Source organism: Aphis gossypii, chromosome 1, assembly GCF_020184175.1.
Source record: "Aphis gossypii isolate Hap1 chromosome 1, ASM2018417v2, whole genome shotgun sequence".
Classification (NCBI taxonomy): domain Eukaryota; kingdom Metazoa; phylum Arthropoda; class Insecta; order Hemiptera; family Aphididae; genus Aphis; species Aphis gossypii.
The window spans coordinates 29,878,646-29,903,138 of record NC_065530.1 but is presented as its reverse complement, the minus strand read 5'-3'; the positions used below and the strand labels follow the sequence as shown (position 1 = coordinate 29,903,138).

Sequence of the window (24,493 nt, the reverse complement as noted above, 5' to 3'; positions counted from 1 at the left end):
TCAAACAACATATATTTATAGAAGTTTAGGATTATGATGTTCAGCTATACACGAGCATATATCGTAATAATACGTTCGAGTCTTTAATCTCCAGTTGAGAATAATAATAATAAAACAAAATACTAAAGTATGGTATAATATTATTTGTACCAACCTATAGTGTGTACATATAGGTTATGAGTAACTATACAGTTTACCGTACGTTTATTTTTTCAATGGTTGTTCAACTGAATTAAAAATTAGATATTATTATTATAAATTGGAGTAATTATTTTTTAAATCGTTTTGACAGCGGGCACTATTGTCAGTGTAAAGCAATTAATGTAATTGATACATATATATTTTTTCCGAATTGAATAACGAGTTATAATTTATAATTGTCTGCACACACCGTACCGAAGAGCAGTTTCAATACAAAATAATACTGTACATATTTTATTATACATCGTTGTGGACTCTCCCAGGGGTCTCGCGTTATTAGGGAACCTATGATGACTGGCCGATGTCGCCCTCAATGGCTCTGACGAGGGCTAATTTCGAGACCCGTATATGACTTAAATTAAATCACGTTTAGTTTTTGAATACAAACAAACGTCTCGACCGTGGTGACAGTTTTGTTAATCCGTAATGCTATAAATATAATCAATTATACAACAATAATAATAATGATAATTGTTTTTATTGTTATATCATAACTAAGCAGTGAATCGTTCATCCGATTACTTCGCATTATATCACCGCACTAATGTTACTGACTGTCAGCGATATCGTGGAATTTTAACGCCGTTAAGTAACAGTGGTGTGTTACTAGTTATATGATATTATTCATAGACGTGTTTGTTATGACTGTTAAAATATATTGACAAATACAAAATTACATTATAGCTACTGTGTAACCATACTACGTATTAATAATAATTATTGCAATTTTCAAAATATAATACCAAAAATTAAGAAAAGCAGCTTTATAATACGGTTAAAATAACAGCAAAATTAATCATAATGAATAAGTATCACGCATAATCTTGTTTTTTAGTTCGTTCAGTCGTCAGAGTGTATCCACTCAGAAAGACTAGAGACCTTTCTCGAAAAATAACATACCATACATGACGTACATTCCTATGATGATTCATTGTTTATACCGCTTATTTTTTGTTTCACGACGTCGAATCTGCCATGTGTCATTTGGCCATTAGGTGATTGGGCCTTCCTATCTAAAGCATTTGATCTGATTTCTCGACCAGTTATTAATTACTTATGACTTTTATATTTGTCTTCACTATAAACGTCAGTGAATATTTTCTATATTAAACATACGTTATAACTTATTACGTGTCAATAATCAATTCACAAAATCGTATTACTTTATTAGATTTCGAACTGTACTGTAATAATATATTATTTTTTTTTTATGTATAGTATACAAAATATTCTATTGTTTATTTATGACTTCTTAAGTATTTTATAAGCATTATGTAAGTATTGGCTTAAGATATCTTAAAAAATATAAAATGACCATGAATAACAAATTTTGTTTTTCAGTAAATGTTTTACTGGCTAAATTGCACAATATATTAATTTTCACTTACATAATATATTCTCCTAATTTTTATAACGAACTTATATATTTTTACCTATTTTATAATTTATAGATTTTATATAACAAATGGTGTGATATTTCATACAACTGTTACTTTAAAATATCAATCGAATTGGTGAATAATAAAACGCCAAGAGAATATTTTATCATTTAAGTTACTGTGGTTCGTATAGCAGTTTCGATGAGTTCGTATTATAAGTAACGCAGCCTAAGTCTTTTGATAGGTTGAAAATAAAATGATTATATACTATTTCTATTAATCTTCTATGAAGTTATATCACTAACAAATATATAAGTTTGCGCGTATGTCCGTTAGTTTAGTTATTAATTTTTGGTGATATTTTCTTCTGTTTTTTACATATATATGATGAATCATTTTTATGAATAAAAATACAATTTAAGGTTTAAGTGATAACATAAATTTTCCTTTTTTATTTTGCGGTCTTTATATCAATAATTTGTGTATTTTAATTGTATATTATATAAATAGTTTCCTTTAAGCAATAACAGTTTAATTATGATAACCTGGCGCTCTGTATAGGCATTTTAGGTACACTAATGTAGCGAGGGTTCATCACTATGATTTCTATCATTATTATTATTATTACTATGATTTAATCAACAAAGCGTATTGCTCAATATTTTTCCAAATTTTTTTAAAACATTAAATTCGAATACATTATTTTTATGCAGAAATAATTTTTGTTAAAAAAAAAAAAAAAAAACTCAAATTCAAATCCTCGAGGTTCAGTAGATTATTTTATATTATCTTTCACCACTCTAATATTTTAATATATTATTTAATATTATCATTATCTATTCCATTTGACGTCATCGCGTCATGTTATTATTGTTTGTCATATTTTTGTAAAATTTTGTACGTTCATGGCGTTTAATATCTGTACACCGATTTATATTGATAACCTGTAAATAACGTATAGTTTTATAAAAATAATCTGTGATGTACCTATATATATGTATATGTGTGTGTGTGTGTGTATTTAAAATGAAAAAGTAATTATTTCAATCATAATTATCTATTAAGAGTGAAACATATTATATTGCCGAAGCTCTCACTTTTTTGTTCAAAATAATCACCTAGTTTGCTATTTTATTTTTTATTTTTTTTCTTAAACGACTGATGGGGATAACGTGCATTATTTTGTAAGTCTAAATAATCGGATTAGGACGTATAATATATTTCCCGCGCTATTGAAGTATTTATTTAGTAGAAAATGGTAAAAAAAATAAATTGAATCTCACGTCCGTTATTACTATACACATATACGCTGATGCTCCAAAAAAAAAAAATATAGAATTTCATCATCGTAATGATATCCGTTCGAATCACAAACTATATAATCATCATTTAACTTAATATAATATAGTGCTGGTGTCGAAACCTTCTCCCCTAGCAGTAATATTCTCGAGATGTGCAATAGACGAGCGTATCTATGTATAATATATTTGAACATATTATAATCTATTTAATATTATATAATGTGTGTAAAAACTTCGGTACCACTATTTATAAGTAATTTCTCGAGAGTGACGGGGGTGGACTCATATTCCACACGAAACTGTTTGCTTATACGATTCTCTCTATTATATAAAAAAAAGTTTTATACTTTTATCTTTTACATATTTTGTTGTTAAATATTTTAAATTTCAGATATTATATTTCGAGGATGCAAAAGGGGGAGCGATCCCCGGTTGACGGCGGAGGTGAAGTCTCAGGCAGATCGGTGAGTAGAGCGTGCAAGAATCAGAGTCCTCTTGTTCATAATAAACATATTAAATATTCATATACACATCATAAAATGGTATAATACTTACGCTTATTATCACGCCGTTTTATGACTACAATACTAATACAATATGTATGACTACATACTATATCAGTACTCGCTTGAGTGTGTACCGCGATAATAGTATTATATTATAATCATCGCCTGCAGTACGCATGTAATAATAATATCATGTGATGTGTACGTTATTAACTCGCCGCGACAACCGGCCCCGAATTTATTGCGCCCGGAATTCCGTTTTCGACAGAGACAGAGTAGCGGACGGGAGTGAGGAGCCGAGAGAGAATATGTGCGATCGAGAGCGGCGACGGCGACGAACCGTATTTATAAATGGCGGTCCCAGCCGGGAATTAGCGACGTTTCCTGTACAGGATATTAAAAGCTGACCCATAGTTTTCCTATGTCATTAAAACAGCAGTGATTTAAATTTCGGGGGCTCGCGCATAAATCTTTGCCCGGGATAACTTTGAACGCGAAACACGACCGAGATCCACTACTCCTCCCGTCGTCGTCGACGCGTTCCGGTCAGAGCGGCGCGCGTGCGTAGTGTGCGTGGATGGCGTACATTATATTATTATTAGGTATTCCGTAGATCGTATTATATTATAGTCGTATTGTTATTAAAGACCTGTCCAACCGAACGCCATTATTCACATACATTATAATATTGTATATATGTATTACACAATATGTGTTTTAACTGAGGGGGTGAATGTGGGTAACCCCCGTGTGTACATGTATATCGAGGCACGCGCGTCAATTTTGCAGCGTATATTATATATTATACGCGGGTTTGACATTCGATTACATTAAAATATTACATTTTATCGTCTGCCGAATTTCACGAATATTTAATATAAAACCCGAAAAACTTCTCAAAACACTTCTATGAAATGCACCTGGTTGCCGGACAGATTATTGCCGGACCGAGTGAATGCTAATGAAATAAAAAAAATATATACGTGGAGGTGGTACGTTTGATGTATAATCATATTTAAAAGATACCCAAAATTTCAAAATAATTAAACGTAAAAAGTGTACCTAATACAAATAACTTAACTTGAATGGAAATGGCTTTAAAATAAAATACCTAAAGTTATAATGAATATGACTTTAAAAATATAGTACTTCTTCTTCTTCTTTTCAGCTTTTACAGTCCATTTAGGACCTCTGCTGAATCAAACACTCCTCTCCACCTATCACTATCTTTACTGTCTTCAATTCTTGTCTCTTCTGAGATTTTCATGAGTATAGTGCTTAAGAAAAGTTATAAATAATATTCATGAAAAACTAACACTTACATCAATAAAGTTATAATGAATTATTTATGATAAAAAAAATCACTAAAACAAATATTATACTTACATAGGTAATTATCATACATGTCTAAATTCATTATTTTCTTTAATATGTAATAAAATCATAAAATTGACAATATTATTAAGTTTAAAATATAAAAAAAAAAATTTAACTAAAAATATTAGTGATAACAAAAGTGTATATCACTTATTTCTAATTCCAATAAAATTCGTGGATATGAAAAATCATAAAATATCACAACTGTACCTAAAAAATTTATAATGATTTTTTAAAGTTTTTACTTATAAAGTATATTTAATTGGTTTCACATTTGTTTACGACGTTTAGAGTGTTTAGACACTCAAAGACTCATCGTAGTTATCGTTTTGTAAAAAATCACTCAAAATTCCTCTTTGATAAAATATATAAAATATACTATTTACTGATTTTAAAAGTCCACCAATTGATTTATAATATATACGGTGGATTTTGTATTAATTATTAACAAAATTTGACATATTATTTTATCATTCGTTCAAGAATTTGCTTCGAACTCTAGACAAACTATATAGTTAATTCAATTTTATTTTGTGAAATGTTTTATCAGTTTTATACTTATATACCTACTGCGTCGACTATAGATTAAGCATGTTAGTGTCGTTACCACGGTTACGTTGAACAAATACTCTTATAAATAGCAGTTAAAGTAAATTTAAAAATAAATGAATATATTAAATGCATTATAAAATAATTTATAATTCATACACAATACACATAATATATAATAATGGATATAATATTTTCTATTACAGAATATTGAAGGTTTTATTTCAGTGACTATAGTAATATTGCTTTGATCACAAATAAATATAAAAAATAATAATAATAATAATTACAGTAAGTTAATTATTATTAAATTACTGAATCATACTTATAAATATTGAAATATTCGTTTTTAGATTCTTATGAAAAAATCTAGATGTATGAATTGGTAAATGGAGCTAGCAGAGAGCAAAACCGTCTAGTTTATTATGTTTAAATATTTTAAATAATTTTAATGTTATAATTGTCTATAGAAATCATGTTGATTGTAATAATTTAATGTATTTGATTATATTTTTGAAATATAAAACTCATACTATTTGAACTATTTAATAATTCTTAGTCAAAATCATTACAATTAAATACTCTTTTTTTATTATTATTTATTAAAATGTGTTATTTTTATATTCTTAATTTTTTATAACCTATGGTATACAATATTATTGTTGACTGTGTTTTTCAAATCTTATATTAATTACTCAAAGGATGAATTTGTAGTTTTAGTGATTCTCTATTCTTCTAAGGCTGCACATTAAAAACTATCAGTTTAAGTTCTATAGCTGTATTTGTTTATACTTTTATAGAATTACAACTTTCGAGTTCCGATCTTGATATAATACACACCATATTATAATTTTATAAAGAATAAGAATGATGTATACAGGTTAGAAAAAATAATAATTACTAGGTACCTACTATGTGAGTATTCTTATTACCATTAAATTTGGATCTTTTGGTCATATGAGTCCATATTGTAATTTTCATCATTCGGTTTCAATATAGGTATCTTTACAAATTTTTATGTTCTACGATTACTATTTTATTTACATATTTTTTTTTTCGGTTATTTCGCTTAATCCTGTAGATATGAGCTGCCATGACGATCCCTAAAAAATCACAGGTCATTCATCCGCAATCCTATATTATGTATATTTACATGTGTGTGTATTCGGTGCAGCTCAATCTGATGTATAGTATAATAATAACAAAGCGCTCGCTGATAAGAATAAAGTACGTTTATTATATTATATTCACTGCGGCGCAATAATGTCGGTTTTCTTATTTAGATCTGCAGACATGCAGTTCGCCGGGCACCGATAAATAAAAGCAGGGAAAAGAAAAAAAAGAGGGAAAAATACCCGCAGATTTAGACCGGAGAGGAATACATCAAAACTTAATCATCCCTTTTTCCCCAATTGCTTTCGGTGCGTGTGTATCTGCTTAAAAAAAAATAAAAACCGAGCTCAGCGGGCCAGCGAAACCTAACCCGACCCTCCTGCCACACCTCATCCTACCGCAGAGTCGAGCGCGGTGTGTCCTGCACCGGTCTTATCCCTGGCGCGCATTGCGGTTTATATATGTGTGCACACATATATAGAGAAATGAAACGAATTTTTAACGAAACGCGAAAAAAAGCCACTGAACGTGCGGTGTTCGCAATTCCAAAACCTACAGCCATCGTGACAAAACTTTAACTAGGTATGCAAAAAAGTATGTAAATTGAATATAACCAATAAGTGGAAAGCGCATATTTAACCGATTTTCGTCCGATTTCCATCGTTTGCATTCGATGAATTTCTCGTCCTACTCACATCTTATATTGTTATTACAAATCGGCGTGAAATGAAGACTTTGTTATGATGTGTATTTACTAATATTTCGGATATATAAATCGATTTCGGAATTTTTTCCATGTATATATATAATTTACGATCACTGAAATTGTGGTATTACGCGTGTTGTACTGTCATCGCCGTCGTCGAAGCCGACTTTATTCAAAACAAATCGCTGTATGAACGAACTCGAAATTTTTATAGTCGGAAAGCAATGTAAATTCGGTGCCGGGATCTCGTGTGAGACACATTCGAGGAGATTGCACTTAAGACCGGGCCGTGCTATGCGCGCGGGTGCGGGGTGGCTCCGCTTCGATCGGTGGGTTGGTGATGGAGGACGAGGGATACGTGGACGTTTTTCAAATGGGTTATCTTTGTTAGGGGTTTGCTCAGAGATAAGGTATATGTATATAGTTAGTGAGGAGGGTGACGGTGGAGCTAGTGGCTTTGGGGATAACAAATTGGACGTAACTCGAATGCATTTACATAAGGGTTATATGTGTGTAGCTTTTTATTTTTACTTTTCCCGTTTTTTTCCCTCTTGGTCCATGACCGCACGCTAGTCATCTATCGATCAACACCTCGACATATATATTTAAACTCCATTGCTGAATCCATTCTCTTTATTATACATACTTACACAATATCATTTTTGACCTCAAAATGCTGTTCTACTGCTGACTATTAATATATATTATACATTATTAGGTATACCTATCGAAATTGAATAGAAATTATTCACCTTAATTATTAATTGATTATTTTATTATATAGACCCTTACAAAAATAATTTTATAACTTATAAGTACCTATATTAATGTTTATTAGTGTGCTATAGCTTTTAAATAAAAAAAATATTTTTACAAAACGAAATATAAATAAGTTTTATAATCATAACTCATACTAATTAAAAACTTTATGTACTTATATTCAACAAAAAAAAAAATAATATAAAAACTTTAAACTAATTATTATATAGGCACTTTAAAAGTAAAAAAAAAAATTATAAAAAATAAAAATATTTATTTTAATGATCAATTAATAATTATTGTTGTATATTAACTAATAAAAGTAGTTTTTGAACCGCAAGAAAAAAACCCAACAAAACAGAATTTTCTTAAAATCTATTATAAAGGCTATACGTTGATTTACAATATAAAGTAATTATAGTAAGTTCCATATTTTATAAGTTATATGATGACTTTTGGAAAAATGTCCATGTAATCATGTAGTCTATTAATCCATGAGTTTATCGAATTGTGCTTTTACCTATACCTTTGGACTATTGCATAATTTTAATTATAAATATAAATATTTCGTTGTATTTTTACTATTATTTTATAGTAATACAGTATCAACTAAATAAACAAAATTTAGATATATATTTTATTATAAGTATTTTATGAAACATAGTTACACAGAATAATATTGTATAGTACTATAATATATTTATTATGAAATTAAAAATGCAAAGTGTTCTAATAGATCTGTTTGTTGGATCTCAATATTATTTTTAATTAAATATAAATATAATTCTCACACGATATTGTTTATATTTTATTTTACGGTATTTTCTACGCATTTTAACAAAATTTTTAAATAATTTTTAAACGCCACATAAATTTGATATTTTACTCAACAAATGAAAAAATGCACTTCAGTGAACGTTTTGTTACTTTTATAGTGATGCAACTAGATGCATAATTGGAGGGGGGGTTAAAACCTTAAATAACTTAACCCGAGCTTATAGTAAAATGTGACTTTAGTTTTTCATCGATGTGAAAATTAAAAAATAGATAAGAAACAATATAGTATAGCCAAGTTTCACCAATATCAGTATCACAGAGTATAAAGATCGAAAGATATTAATTGGGTAATAAGAAAAAATATGAAATACACCGAAAAAATATTGAACACATTTACTCACATAGACTTGGAACGTTTTATTTAACAATCTATATAATATTAATATATAAATGAGAGTAGGTACGTATGGATGGAGCTTATTATAGACTTGAAAATTATTGAACCAATAGACACCAAAAACTGCATACGTCATGTGTATTGAGAATTGAGAGTGTTAATAGTCCTATTTTTCAATCCCTATGGGTTGGTATTGGATCACACATAAGTTTTGTATGGCTCTCGAAAATCAACAATTTTTTTTTTTTTTGGTTATACATATTTTATAGAGTTGATATTGAATATTTGTTACTGACTGTATTTTGTTCAAAATCTACTGATTTTACAAAATATATTGTTTTTATAGAGACATCAAGAAATTTGTAGGGTACAGTGAAAACATAATATACACCGAATGCTATAAACAATCCGTCACAGGCGGATTGCTCATCTCGGTCGAATTAGATCATAAAACGAAGCACATCGATTTGTCCTGTCCGTAAACTGAGGTACGGCACATTTTTTTCCGATTAATTCAGACTATACATCTTGCTATATTATATGGTTTTAAATAAATAAATTGAATTTGTTTTTTAATTAATAGTAGCGCCTGAATATCATGATACTCAAAATTAAAATATATACTGACAACGCGCGTATTTTCGGATAGCGTACAGAACAGAGTTTCTCGTAGTAGCGTTATATAATTTAGCACCAACAAGATTTCAACTCGAGTTAAGCCACTGATATAATATCTATATATGTATATACACAACGAGAGCACGTATGTTCGGACGACGCTCGCTCACTGGATCGGAACGTGTAAATTATACACCGGACTCGCGTGCAGAGCGCTGTGCGTGTGCATTTAGTTATTATTTATTTCGTTTCCAAATTTATATACCGATCGTATTATATTATACATTATTATTATTTATTATTCGAATCGACTGTGGCAGCGGCGGCTCCGGCGGTGGCGGAGGTGGTGGCGGTGGTCGAACGAACGGCTCGCGAAAATCCAATTTGAATTCCGATCGCAAACGCTGGCTGGGGTCCGGCGGCGCGTGATTAATCCGGACCGGGCGTTTAAAATTTAAACGCCCGCGAGTTCACGCCGGCCATAAAACGATGCCGAAAACTAATTCCATCAGAAACCGGGCGCGCGACGGATACTCGTCCGTGGGCGGTGGCGTCAAAGGCCGGCGGGCGAGGGCACTTGTCGTGATTATTAGCCCTTTATTAAGTGAACTGTGAATATATATATGTATATATATACGCAATACCCGTTTAAAACGGGACGCTGCGTTTCTGTCGCTCTCCGCGTCGTCATATATACTCCTCTCTACTGTTTCTGAGCCTTACTTGCTCCACCTCTCTCTCTTTTCGTCTCTATCTTTCTCTCCGTCTGTCCCGGAAATCGTACAGGATATTTAGTCATTTCCTATACGTAATGTATATATATATAAATATATATAATATATATTTACATGAATGTATAGAGCGTATATACACGCGCGATATTGTTTAGCCACTGTACTAAACACGCGCGCAAAACTCGTCTCTCGCTGTAGATATTATTATTATTATATTAATAGTAGCAGTATTATGTATAATGTAAACCCTCGCCGAGTCGTGATTAATACGCTACCCGAACTGCCGTTTCGTTGTTTTCGGGTCGATTTTTGATTTCCGGACATCCTGACCTGACCCCGCGCCACTCTTCTCGGCAAAGTGCGTCCGAGCGACCGCCATATACACTTTACAGATATACGAATAGATAACGAAGTTAACTGTGTTTAGTATAGCGCCGATTAATTATACATCAGCAGAAACAAAAATTATATTTTAACAATATATTTTATTGTTGAGTACACGTTGACCACCATGAAATCCAAAATGAGATCTCACCAAAATTTATCATCACCGCCAAAGCATTTTTTGGTAGGTATAGACCACAGTTAATAATACAGTTTTGACGATTTAAATAAATATTGATATAAAAAAAAAAAAACTAATTATGATGTTTGCAAACCTGTTATACTTACTGAAAATGGCGACACTGTACTTTTCTAATCCGATGAAAAACCGATTATTGAGATTCTGACCACGATTATACAGAACTTTATAATAGTTCTTTATAATCGTGATTCTGACTAATCGAGTTATCACTAAAAATAATCGATTTTAGTGATATTCCAAATAAAGTATCGTGGAAGTGATGAGTAACTTGAAAAAATTTTCGTGGCGGTCAATCTGGTAACGATGAGTTGACGTTTATGTTTCACTTGACGAACAAGCACTGGTAACAAACTGCAGCACAGACTCAATAATAGACACATAGTGTAATAATATCATGTAACGACCTGACAGATATTGTTGTAATTAACGATCCGACTTCGATGTTGATTCAATACCTCGACCGATTAAACAACATGTATTCGAAAGCTTTACGTCGATGGCCGTGTAATTAGTACTAAAGGTTAGTTCATACACAATAAAATAGTATAATAACATATTCTTTTACAATAGTTTTACGGCATTTACTACAATCATAGATCATTTTTGGATCTGAAAAAACTTTTTAGGTTACACATTAAAATGTCGTGTAGTTCCTAAAGACAACGATTAAAAAATCGGGTTTAAAACTTTATTAATAACGAAATTATATTTTTACGTATATTATATTTAGTAAAATGCTTGGACAACAAAGGTCTGTAACCTACATTAATTTAATAACAAAAGATAAATGTTAATTATATTTTTATACATAAGTAAGTATATTGACGGTAACATTATTGAAAAGATTTACAATATAATATGGTTAAGATTTATTGTACGGGATAATGTGTAAATTGCTCAAGTGCTCTCTTCGTAGATGACTCGGTTTAGTGAAAGAGGGTTGTTAAGGATTTTAAAATTTTTATTTTGTACTGCTGCACAATATTCCCTTTTATAAAACTATCTACAACTTATTATTTCGTTTATATCTAAATTTATTTCAGCTAAATCTAAATTAAAACTTCCTATTTCGATATGTACAGTTATCATAATTATAAATGCTCAATCAATGTGTTGCGTGTATTGTTCTGATTCTGCTACAACTATGAATCATATTGAAATATGATAATTATAACACGTACACAGATTTACATAAATCTACAAACTCTATGCTCAAGACCTACGAGGCTACGAATCAATAATATTTTAATAGTACTTTAGGACTGACCTAACCTGCAACTCTGAATTGAAATCTAGGTAGTATTTCTAATTGCCATATTGAATTGCAGGAACTTCTTGTCATCGCAGCACTGCAGCAGATGACTTGATGGTGTTTAACGTATGCAATTTTAGTCAGGAATGAAGCATGAAAAAATCTCATTAATTCTAAAAATGTATACCATGCTTCCACTCTGATGCTGATAACTGATGAGAATAGAAATAACTACCAAACATAATTAAGTACGTTATTAAAATTTCATTCAATATTTCATTATTATATTATTATATCGATAGATTTTAACGATTATATATGCTGATCGATCACAAGACCCCAATATTATTATAATAACTGTATGATATGTACATAATATTATTTTTCAACGCAATTATACGCGCGTTTCGGTTGATTGTTTTTTTCCCTCGTTGCCCGTCAACCGCCCTTTCAATATTGGAATTCAGAATAAAATAAAAAGGAACAACAATAATAATAATTTTGTTTCGAACCGTTATTATTATTTTTTCCTTTTCCCAGTACACACACACTTGACCCCGGGACAATGACTCGTTAAAACCCATTTCCATTGGATCTCGCCATCATAGTCGCCAGCGTATAATAACGGCCGTCGTCCATCTTTCCCCTTTTTCTTTCGTTTTCTTACAGTTTTTTTTTTTTTTGTTCATCTCAAATTAAACTTCATAAATCCGTATCGTAAACCCCCGTCTCGTCACTCCCGCCTGAGTATCCGACACTCTTTCCACCACCGCAGCCGCCCCGGTCGACGGATGTGTGTGTGAGCCATTATTATTATTATATACAGAACCAGCGGACGCGGCGGGGCATGATGGGGAAAGTGAAAACAGTTTCTCGAAGCTTTTAAGAGCTTTTTATATAAGGCTAAAACAAGTTTTTTCCTTTCCAGATATATCGGAGGGAAAACGTTCGGTTGCGTAGTGCGGCGGAGCGGAGTGAATTTTCCTTTTCTTCCACCCCCTCGACCGCGTTCCCTTTAATAACGCGTCCGCCAGGCCCTGCCGTGCGCGCTCATAACTATGATTGAAACCGTTTTCTTCTTCTTCTCCTCCTCATCTACCTTCTCTTCCGTCTTCTCGCCAACTCAGCGCGAATACTCGCGCGCGTTTTTATTGCCAAAAAAGGTCCGACGGTCATTTATTAAACTTCAGTTCGGGGATGTAGAGCAAAAAAAAAAAAAATAAAAATGTATAAAATACATACACGCGTGCACACAAAACACATATTATACTATATATGTAACGTATAACGCTCACATATAAGGAATTGACGAAGAAACACATTATTTGACTAATGCTCGTTTCCAGATGAAATCGATTTTTTTCGATAACACTGAGAAATGTGCGCGGCCATTGATGGCACCGCCACCGCGTACAGTACGCTGGCACTGTCGAAATGCAAATAATTTAAAAAATGTGGTTTTGACAGAAAAATCGAAAAAAAAAAGAAAACCTTTTGACTAGTCAAACATTAGGTATATATGCTTAAAACCCACTTTACGTAGGAAAAAATCACATTTCCGATTTTAGACGTATATGTATAGTATAATATTATATGGCTGCGAGAAATAAATATGTATTCGGATTCCATTTCGGTCTCATCGAATTTTACTACTTCTTTTTTTGATCGTATTATTATCAAACTTATGTTTTGTTTACGTCTATGATAAATCATATTTAAGGACGTAACTTTTTAATTAATATTCTTAAATACGTATTTTACGTTGATACATTTAAAAATAAAATATATTTTGTATTGAATTTTAGTGCATGTTATTAAGGCATTTTATGTTAACCAAATACATTCTGAGTTTTACTCGGACATTTAATTACTAGGCTAAAAACTTTAAGGGGACATTAGTATATCAGTAATTTTAAGTCTTAAAGTATTACTTTTTAAAAACAGTATATTTTATTATAAATCGTTTTTCATCATACATGGCAATCATCAATGATATAGCAAATTAAAATTTGATAATTATTAACTTTTTATCTAAGCATAAATTTAAACTTAATAATGTATTTTATTATAGGAAAAAATAAAAATAAATTATAAACACGATTTCTTCATTAAGTTGGTATTCATATTGTAACTTGTAATTTGTATCGCTAAATCACTTTTTAGAGGAAATCACCCGTTGATGATACCCCAACATCACACACAATTATTTAAACTTAAAAGATTTAAGTATTATACTATTATCTAATTTTTTTTTTATCATTTTTACAAAGTATACAATTTATAATATTTAAAAAATACAATATTTAATATAAGTACATCTATATCTGATATAATTAAAAATAGTATGATTTAATTGTTACTACTTATGCCGTTGTACACACAATTACACAATTATTATTATACATAATTTGTATAGGATTGTGATGATAATAAATAATTATATAAATTATTATTTATTTATTTTAAGTCTATCATATTATGATCATCCATAAACTATGATAATAAGATAACTGTTATTCAAAGTGACTTCGAATAATGATATCAGCTACACTTTTATCACATTAAATCTAGATAGTTACATTTATACTTTGTGAAAATAGTAATTTATTATCAATACCGATAAAACTGATCGTAAAACTACAGCATGCATTTATGTGCGTTTATATAAAAAAAAATATTTTATAGATACATTTGACATTTTGCGTGCAATTGTGCGATAAGACGTTTAATTTAAATACAATACAATATGTATTATTGATTATGCAATCAAATTGACGTTCGGTCTTATTTTAATATTTATTAGTTTTAGTATTTAACGTTTATATACTTTAATATACAAGTCACATAACTTTCAAAAAAAAAATATTATAATATTATATAGAACTTGTCGAAATTGAAATATTACCATCATATAACATACGATTATATTATTATATACATACTTTTATACGGATAATAGGTAACGTATTTTATATTGATACATTTTTTTTTATTATTAATATAACTAAATAGTTTATTTCAAATTTAGGTGTCAAATAAGATAGTTGACGTCGAATGCTTAGAAATAACTAAATATAAAAAATAAATAATAAATGCAGGTATGCACTAAACATAACCGTATAGTGTTGTTACTTAAAAATTATTGAGGGTATATTATGTTTTTATTTAAAGTGTGTTTAATGTGTTTAGTAAGTCTGGTCTCAACCTATACCAAGGATTTTTCTGTCGTACTTTTATGTTTCAACAAGCTCCCAAAGATGGTATTTAGTTAATGTACGTGGAGTTTTTAGTGTTGAATATTATTAACAAATGCTCTGCACTGTGAACGAATTTCTCGTTTATTAAAGGCTGGATCGCACGCCTGTACATTATCGTAAAACGCGTATAATCATGATTGTCAATCTAGGTACGTAAAATATTAATGATGAGGTTTTGGTAGGTTTTTCAGTTAGCATCGCCAAATGCCCAAGCAGTTTTATATCACACACGAACTCGGGTAAAATAAGTTTAAATAATATAATATTGCCATAATATAGGTATAAGTACAATTTTTATTGCACCAAGCCAATCGCTCAGAATCGATAAAATAATAACGTAATAACAGTTGACTTGTTCAGATATTTATTACAATAATATATATAGGTATATTATTATGTAATACTTTATGATATTCTGATATTCGAATACCTCGCGGATCACTAATGGCTCTGTCGTGTGATTCGTACAGTGATCTCATGTATATTGTACAATATAGGTTATATACTTATATCATGTGCTTACTGTCTATATATAATATAATATATTGTTTTGTCTTTGATTATTTATGGCAATCGGTACACTCTATTGTAACTGACTTTTTCGCATATCCACATCTATATAATATATATTATATTATCTTGCATAGTACATATTATTTATCGTAGGTAATCACTGGATGTTTTATTTTTATTTTATTTTATTATTATTATTATTATTATTTATTTTTTTGTGAAGAGTTTCTTTAAGATATTTATCGATCATTTTATACCTAATCTTTTATAGTACTTAGACTAGTGTATATTTTTATCATACATTATTATTTTGTTCTAAAATGTATTATAAATTATATGAATAATTAAAAAAAAATCCCTTTATATTGTTTTGTATCCTACTTACGTAGGTTTATGATTTCCGGAAGTATAGACTAGTGGTGTGTTACTAATTTTCAAAAATTAGGAGCGAAGTTGGAATCATTTGAGTATTTTTTTCTATCTGGAGACTTTATGAAAATGTATATGACGCGAAACACCTTGTCATAAATATAAAAAAACATCCTTTTATGTAGACTGATGAAAATGCAGATTTCACAACATTCGTTTTTTTTCATGACATTTTTTTTAAGAAATACTCAAAATATCTCCAAATTATTTTATTTTCAAATTGTTTTTGAAAAACAATAGAATTAAACTTCGATAAAGGTTTCCATTTTGTTGATTAGTAATATATTGCATTATCATAATATTTCAGTACTATATGCATAGTTTACCTCAAAACGAATACTGCTGTCACTGCGAAAAACGCACGCATTACTATAGGTACACATCTAAATACTATTTTTATCTTATAAACCTTATTCTAGTATATTTATAATAATGAACATGATAGATAATTGTAGCCAATGATATAAATGTCATACTATTAAGTGTCCGAGACGTTTTTGACCATAGTATTTAACGCAATACATATATTATAGTAAAATAAATAGTTTAGCGTTGGTGACTTACATATTAACATATCTATCTCTTTATAATTTATATATATATACAAACATATTATAAAAAAACAAGTATCTTATATTCCAGACTTCATTCCAGAATCACTCATCATTATAACAAAACTATTTTAGTCCAATTCAAGGCCACATTTTAATTAAACTTGACCAATTCAAGGCTAGACTTAAACTATACGACGCACATGATCTAGAAGTATACTCAGAACTTAACAGACTGCTCCAACCTACGTTAGTAAAATTCACAACCACTCGTTCACGTGATCTTTCTGTAGTATTATTTTTCACCCTTTACCACGTCATAGGTTTATTCGTTTATAATTAATATAATCTATAATAATTATTATAAGCTTTATATAGCAAATTAACATTCTATCATTATGTATGACTGTGGAGTGTAGACTATAGCAACAATGAATGGTGATGAGTTAAAACTTCTAATAATAGGGAGAAAAAATTTAAGATACACTTATAGACTTATATTTATAAAAAACTGAAGAAATCAAAAACATACAAAACTATTTGAAAACTATAAGACTATGGTGACTAGAAAATGATAAGTTAATACATAAAGTCTTAGCAAATAAACTAAACGGAAAGATAGAATGAATGAAAATTTGGAAAGTCTAAGTACGATGGGAATTGAAGATGCGGATGATCGAGAAAGATAGAAAAACTTAATGTAAGTGCTAAAGCTAAACTGATAAAAATCCTCTACATGACTATTAAGTCTTATAAGAACAAAATTATTATTAAGTAAATTTACTTATTATTTATATATATAATGTATATGAAACAAATCAAAAACAAAAAAATTTTAATTTATGAAAACAAAAAATAACAGTCAATGGTGAAATAATAATTATATATCTGTAGTTGACATGCTATTAAAATAATTTAGTTAAATATAATACTAATGTGATAAAATCTAATTTCAAATTTGAATATGCTAATACTGTAACAACGTGTATCTGCAGTAATAATTAAAATATTTTAAAATGAAGATATTTTTAATGTAGTAAAACTAACATATATATAAAAAATTTTACGTGATCAACAACAACCAAAAAAAAAAAATTTACGACCGTAAACGTTACCTACATTACAATATTGTTTAAAATATATTATAATGATATGGTAAAACATCAATTATGTATATTATATACGAGGTACTGAGTATATGAGTACGCAGACTTTGAGAAATAATATAAGATATGTATTATGTAATATGTATGATTGGTGAATTTTTTTTTCTCACAAAACAAAAAAAACAATACAGGCCTGTAAGCATACAAATAGGGCGTGGCTCTCGGGTGGCGCTTAATTAATTTCCGGGCGTATCATTAACGCGCGCAAACTCACAGCTAAATATATATGCACCGCGCCTGAGTTAATTAGAAGAAAACGTTTTTCCGTCCTTTTTTTCTCGGTTGCTCGCTCTCTCTCTTTTAATTTATTATGTATCCCCGCGCACCAATGAAAAATTCGTATAATTTCCTCCGCGTAATTTAAGCTCTCTCTTTCTCTCTCTCTGACTACCATCCGGGTCTCAAGAAACTTATTAAAGTTTCTCATTATTTATTAAATTCTACTTTCATCCAAATATATATATATATATATATATATATTTTTTTTTTTTAATACACTTTTTTCTTTTTATTTTCATGCCCCCCGAGCGAAAAAATCGATCTCATTTACCCGCTACTGGCTCCTTGACGGACGGAGGGTGCGTGGACCAGGACGCGAGATGGGTTTTCGTCCCTCGTATACTGTAATATAGAATATACATATATATATATAATATACATACTGCACGACACAGCATCATCAATAATAACGATGATGCTAAGCAAAACGAGAGAAAGAAAAACCCGCAGAAAATAATATAATAATTCGCTGAAATAATTTTACGAGTGTCCGATATCATACTCGGTATCTTTTTTTTTTATATTTATATTTTGTTGCACACAAAGGAATTCGTGAGACCTGAAATATACAATATAATATATATATATATATTCGTATTCCACGTGATACATTTTTATTTCCGTTTCTTCCCTCGTCAATCTATACAACATATATTATATTATATACACACTCCGAACGCGCACACACATAATATTATTGTGTATGTCAAGAATACGTGTGTCTATGATGTTTTGGCTGTTTGTTTTATTTATCTTTATTTTTTTTTTTATTTTTTAGATTTATCACATTCATCAAAACGAAAAAGGAACGACGGAAAAGAGTTTCTTGTACACGTGCATAAATGTAAATATTTATATATATATATATAGGTATATAGATATGTATATGTACAGGGTGATTCAAAATTTATACTTCAGCCATTTTGTCATATGAATACAATATAATATTCACAGTAAAATAATTTTAATACAAAAGTTGTTTTATTTATAAATACTTAAAATGATTAGTAAATGTATATATATATTTTTTACAATATTTTAGAGTATGTTTTTGCGGTCAACTTAAGAAATTTAAATTGGAACCAATACATTTTGCAATCCTAATGTATAGATTTTTTTTTGGAATCGATATACACAAATCGGAATTCAAAAAATTTGTTTATGAGCTATAAGTTTTTTAAGTTAAAGTAAAAGGAGAAGTAGACCAACATTTTTCGGTGTATACCTGTACCACTCCATTCATGTATCTTTTAAATACTTATGAGACTATTTCTTATAAATAAATTACTTTACCAAATTTCTCCGAAATTGCTCAGGAAAAAATTCTTCTACTAGGACTACCCGAAAAGTATAAGTTTACTTTTGAATTTCTAAAATTGACCCCAAAAACCCAGCCTAAAATATAGTAAAATAATATAAAAATTACTTATCATTTTAGATCTTTTACTAAACAAAAAAAACTCCGGTATTAAACGTATTTCTCTATTATGAATATTTATATGATAAAGTGGCTGTAACATATGAATTTTGAATCACTCTGTATGTATATATATATATATTATATGCACAGCATACCTATATACATAATATTATACAAGTATACAACCATATATATATGCAGTTTCTGCTATGTGGCATTCGCGTCCCCGCCGCGCCACACGCGAGGGAATTGGACGCGTATAACGTTTAGTTTGATCGACGGATGAAAACCGAGTGTATATCTAATCTACATATTTGTTTTTACATCTCCGTCTCGAGTGTATAAAACACAACGAGAAAGTGGAAGCGCGAATTTCCGTCTCGAAGTGTCCAATATTTCGACAACGAGGGTACGGTAGCATATAATAAGATGACGTTTTCCGGTGAACGCCGTTTTGGCATTGGAAAAAAAACATCAGCAACAACGTTTATGTGAGTATATTTTATTTTCTCTTTCGCTTAAAAAACGGATATAACTTACGCGTATTGTATACTTATATTATGCTATCCATCTGCGCCGCCGTATATAATATAATATAATATATTATATATTTATACCTATACGTACTTACATATTTAATAAAATATACTTAATCGCATATGTGTCGTGATGCGCAATATAATGCTTCTTATCTTTTAATACATACAGAACGGGACATTAAAATGTTTTCTTGTTTCCCTGCGTTAACTATATTGGAAAACTCAGCGGCCCACTCTGTATATCATATAATGACGGATTCGATATATCTAAGCGTATTATATAAAACGGTATTATTGTGCTCCGCAAATGCTTTTCATTCCAAAACCGTAAAATAATATCATAATATTGATATAAAAAAATGTATGTACTATGTTAATACTGCGTAGGTATACCTACTACACGGATGACTTTAAAGCAATTAAATAATAAATAATATTTTTTTTATTATTTGACACGAATGAATCGTTATAAAATGCATGATGACTTCGATAGATGGAAAACCGTCCAAATCTCGCGAGTTGTACATACTCTTACAGTGATATTTGTTGTAAACATTTAGGACTGGTTAGGGAAAACGACGTATAACGACGACATAAAGCCGAATTATTTTTACGACTCGGTCGTCCCTATATATAGCTAACACGTAGCGAGAAATCAATTCAATCGGCATAGAAGCGCACGTTTTTAGATATACTATATTTTAGTATGTATGTATATATATTATATAAGCACTCAACATATTATTATTATTTAATCAACCAATATTGAAAATTAAAAAAATATATATAACTAACGACTGTGTATATAGAGAACAAATCATACATAATTTATGTCACAGTTAAACTGAAATACAATAATTCATTTCCAGGCCAAAAAAGTCAAGGTTAAAAATAAAACAATTTTCAAAGCATTCCAATGAAATTTAGATTTAATCAAAAATTTTTTTGTTTGTCGTCTATAATAATTAAGTTTACATACTTAAAATACTCTCGTCGATCAATAATGATGGTTATTAAAAAGATATTTTTTCACGAATAGGCAAAACTTACATACTAATCAAGTCATACACTCAAACCGTTAAACTTAAAGGATTACCATGCTTAATACGTAAATATGATATTGTACTATTCGAGTGACTAATAATATTATACTTCATACTGCAGTTGTAGTGTATTAACATACGCGCGATGTGTAGTGGTATATTAATAGTGTTACGCGAGAGCTGCAATGAGATACTACTGATTTTTATTGTAAACAATACCTGCATTACTTTGTATCGAGATATTTGATCGTAGAAAGTGGAAAAAAGCATATTATTATTCTTATAAAATCGCTTTTTTAATGGGAAAATCAAATTTCAGTAAAATATTTTACGTAGTGTGTACATTATAAATAGGTGACATCCTGTGTTTGGTTCACATTCGACTACGCCACACATATATTTACTTTATTTATTGTCGTTAAATAGAAACTCATCGGATGTATTTTTTTGTAGTTGTTTTTTTTCTTTCATATTTTTCATCAGCTACAGCTTATTTTCGTCGACCGTGAATTCAGCACGTTAAAAGTTTTTCACTCTGTCGTTTAAAAAAAATAAAAACCGTTTCCGCACTTCCAAATTCACACTTTTAATACCGAAAAATAATAATAATAAAATAACCGTGTACGATGGCGCGTGCGTGCGGGCGTGCGTGAGCATAATATTTTTTCTTTCCCTTTGGATTTTCTTCTTCTTATTCTTATTATTATTTTTTGTAAATTATAAAAGGAAATCTGCAAAGGGGTATTATTGATTAGGGGACCCGCCGGAGAGTGTGCCGGGTGTTTTTTCGCGCGCATGCTCGCGCCCGCCCATTCCGACAATGGAGATTTGTTCCCGGGCCGCCCCCGCGGCGTAGCACCTGCCGAGTATAGCAGTTTACATCTCAGAACTCTCCTCAAAGAATATTAATACATAACGTAACATCGTAAACATCATAGACAGTTTACGTGCTTACAAATTAAAAATGAACTGTGGCGCAAGAAACAAAATGCTAAAACACGACGAGACATGATATAAAAATTGTTAAAAATTGTGATGTCGTATAAAATCGATGATACGTAAAACCATTGATTAAAATATATTTATATATTATAAATTATGGCAATATTATGTGTTATGGTTTTATGGGTAACGACATTCGAGACCGTTGAAAAGGAACGCGTATTTTTTTACTTATTTTTTTTCGTAACAGCGAACCGTTTAAACGGGATTCGCGTAACGCCGGTGCGGCGTGCGTTATCAGTTGGTCAGGGGTATTAGATGACGTGCGAGAAAAATATAAAACAATAGTCGAGGAGATGGGAGAAATAAAACACGAATAAGAAAAAGTGGTGACTTCCTGCCGGAAGTAGGCGATTTGCGAATCGATCACCGCGGTCCACGATAAGTCTCCGATTTCGAGATGTATACACACACACACACACATTCGCGCACGCCCTAACATACATACAGTCGTAGTAATAAACTGATATTACACAAGCCACAAATAAAACATTATTATTACCCCGAGCGTTTGACCTAAATTCTCTCACCCCTGCCGCCGAGTATACACAAGCGCGAATATCGAACATTACACGAATATTAGTATAAAATTAATAATTATTCACGGTTGTCAAAAGCACCCCGTCTTTCGAAATCTTATAATTCTACTAAGTTAGATAAAGTTTAATGGTTTGGTTTTTCAATTGTACCTATAATAGTACTTATAATAATACCGCAGATGCATGTGCAATATATTTCCGCTGAGTGCATTGCACATTGAATTTTTGAGTGGACAACGACGGGGTGCAAATAAAAAACCTTGTGACGATAATATAACACTATACAAATATAGGAGTAATATATTATGTAGGACTTTTTTTTTATATGATATTTTAAACCATGGTACCAATGCGTGACTCTTTGTATATAGTCTTGTGCACAGTTTGGTGCATAGCAGTGGTTGCTATAGATTATCGAGCATATAATTATTAATTATGTCGTTGAGCTACGGAAACTATATTATTGTCTTTAATATTTTACAAAACGCTTACTCATATTTATTTTGTCTACAGAACATGGTATGCACTATGAATTCATTTTAAATTACGATTTATTTATTTTTTATCACAATATAATCACTGGCGTTTGCAGCAGTCGATTTATGGATAAAGTTTTTTGGATCTAAGCTCTTTCGATAATTTATAAGCTTCGACTTTGTTTTTATTAGCTATTGATACTATGATACCAAAATATATATATTATAATAAATCATGAGTAATAGACTACTTTATTTGCCACGAAAATGGTATTAGTTTTTTTTCTCTCAGTTCAAACACAACTATTATTTAATTGAATATTTACAAGAATAAGATATTGATTAAAGTTGAACAATAATAATATAATCCAATACGTTTCCTATAGAGGTATATTGAATAAAATTTTATACTATAAATCATTATAGTATAATATATTATAACGTAAAAAAATCAATTTTGGTACTTGGAAATAATATGCTGGTTTAATAGTGAATTATTTGCTTTATGGTTACTACTGGCGCCATCTGCTGACGTTTATTGGTCACACATTTGAATAATTATTTGCGCTTTGTTCAACATAAATCGATAGGATATTTGTTTAGTGTTTAATATAACTTAATAAAAATTTCGATCTCATAAAAAAATTCTAATTTCATTACTTGTCTCCTCGTCCAGTCGAATCCCTGTCATGAAGTATATATATCTATAATGTTAAAATAAATATAATACTATTATTTTACAGAATACACAAGATTGATAATTATTAATACGAATGTATTAATTTTTTTAAAACTTCTATAAACCTGATTTTAATTTAAAACTAATGCGCTTTTATAATAGTAAAAATTTGCATTTATAATATTGATTATAAATCATGCATAATATTAATGTTATTCCAATAATATTAGGTACCTAACTAATATTAAAGGTGTGAGTAGAAAATATGAACATTTTTTATTTAAGTCAAAAAAAAAGAAAATAGTATAATATTTTAATTAGTTTTGAAAAAAAAATATTCAATAC

At 29.9% G+C, this 24,493-nt stretch overlaps 2 long non-coding RNA genes across 2 annotated transcripts; one reads left to right on the top strand and one right to left on the bottom strand.

Annotated features, from left to right (window-relative positions):
- Window positions 1-2,436: 2,436 nt before the first annotated feature.
- On the bottom strand, window positions 2,437-4,861 carry LOC126554739 (uncharacterized). Its single transcript, XR_007606722.1, has 3 exons — window positions 4,774-4,861; window positions 4,537-4,664; window positions 2,437-2,524 (listed from the first exon to the last, which is right to left on the bottom strand). It is a non-coding gene; the product is annotated as an uncharacterized LOC126554739 (long non-coding RNA).
- Window positions 4,862-12,405: 7,544 nt separating this feature from the next.
- LOC126554733 (uncharacterized) lies at window positions 12,406-20,273 on the top strand. Its single transcript, XR_007606721.1, has 3 exons — window positions 12,406-12,503; window positions 19,229-19,294; window positions 20,072-20,273. It is a non-coding gene; the product is annotated as an uncharacterized LOC126554733 (long non-coding RNA).
- The last annotated feature ends 4,220 nt before the right edge of the window (window positions 20,274-24,493 follow it).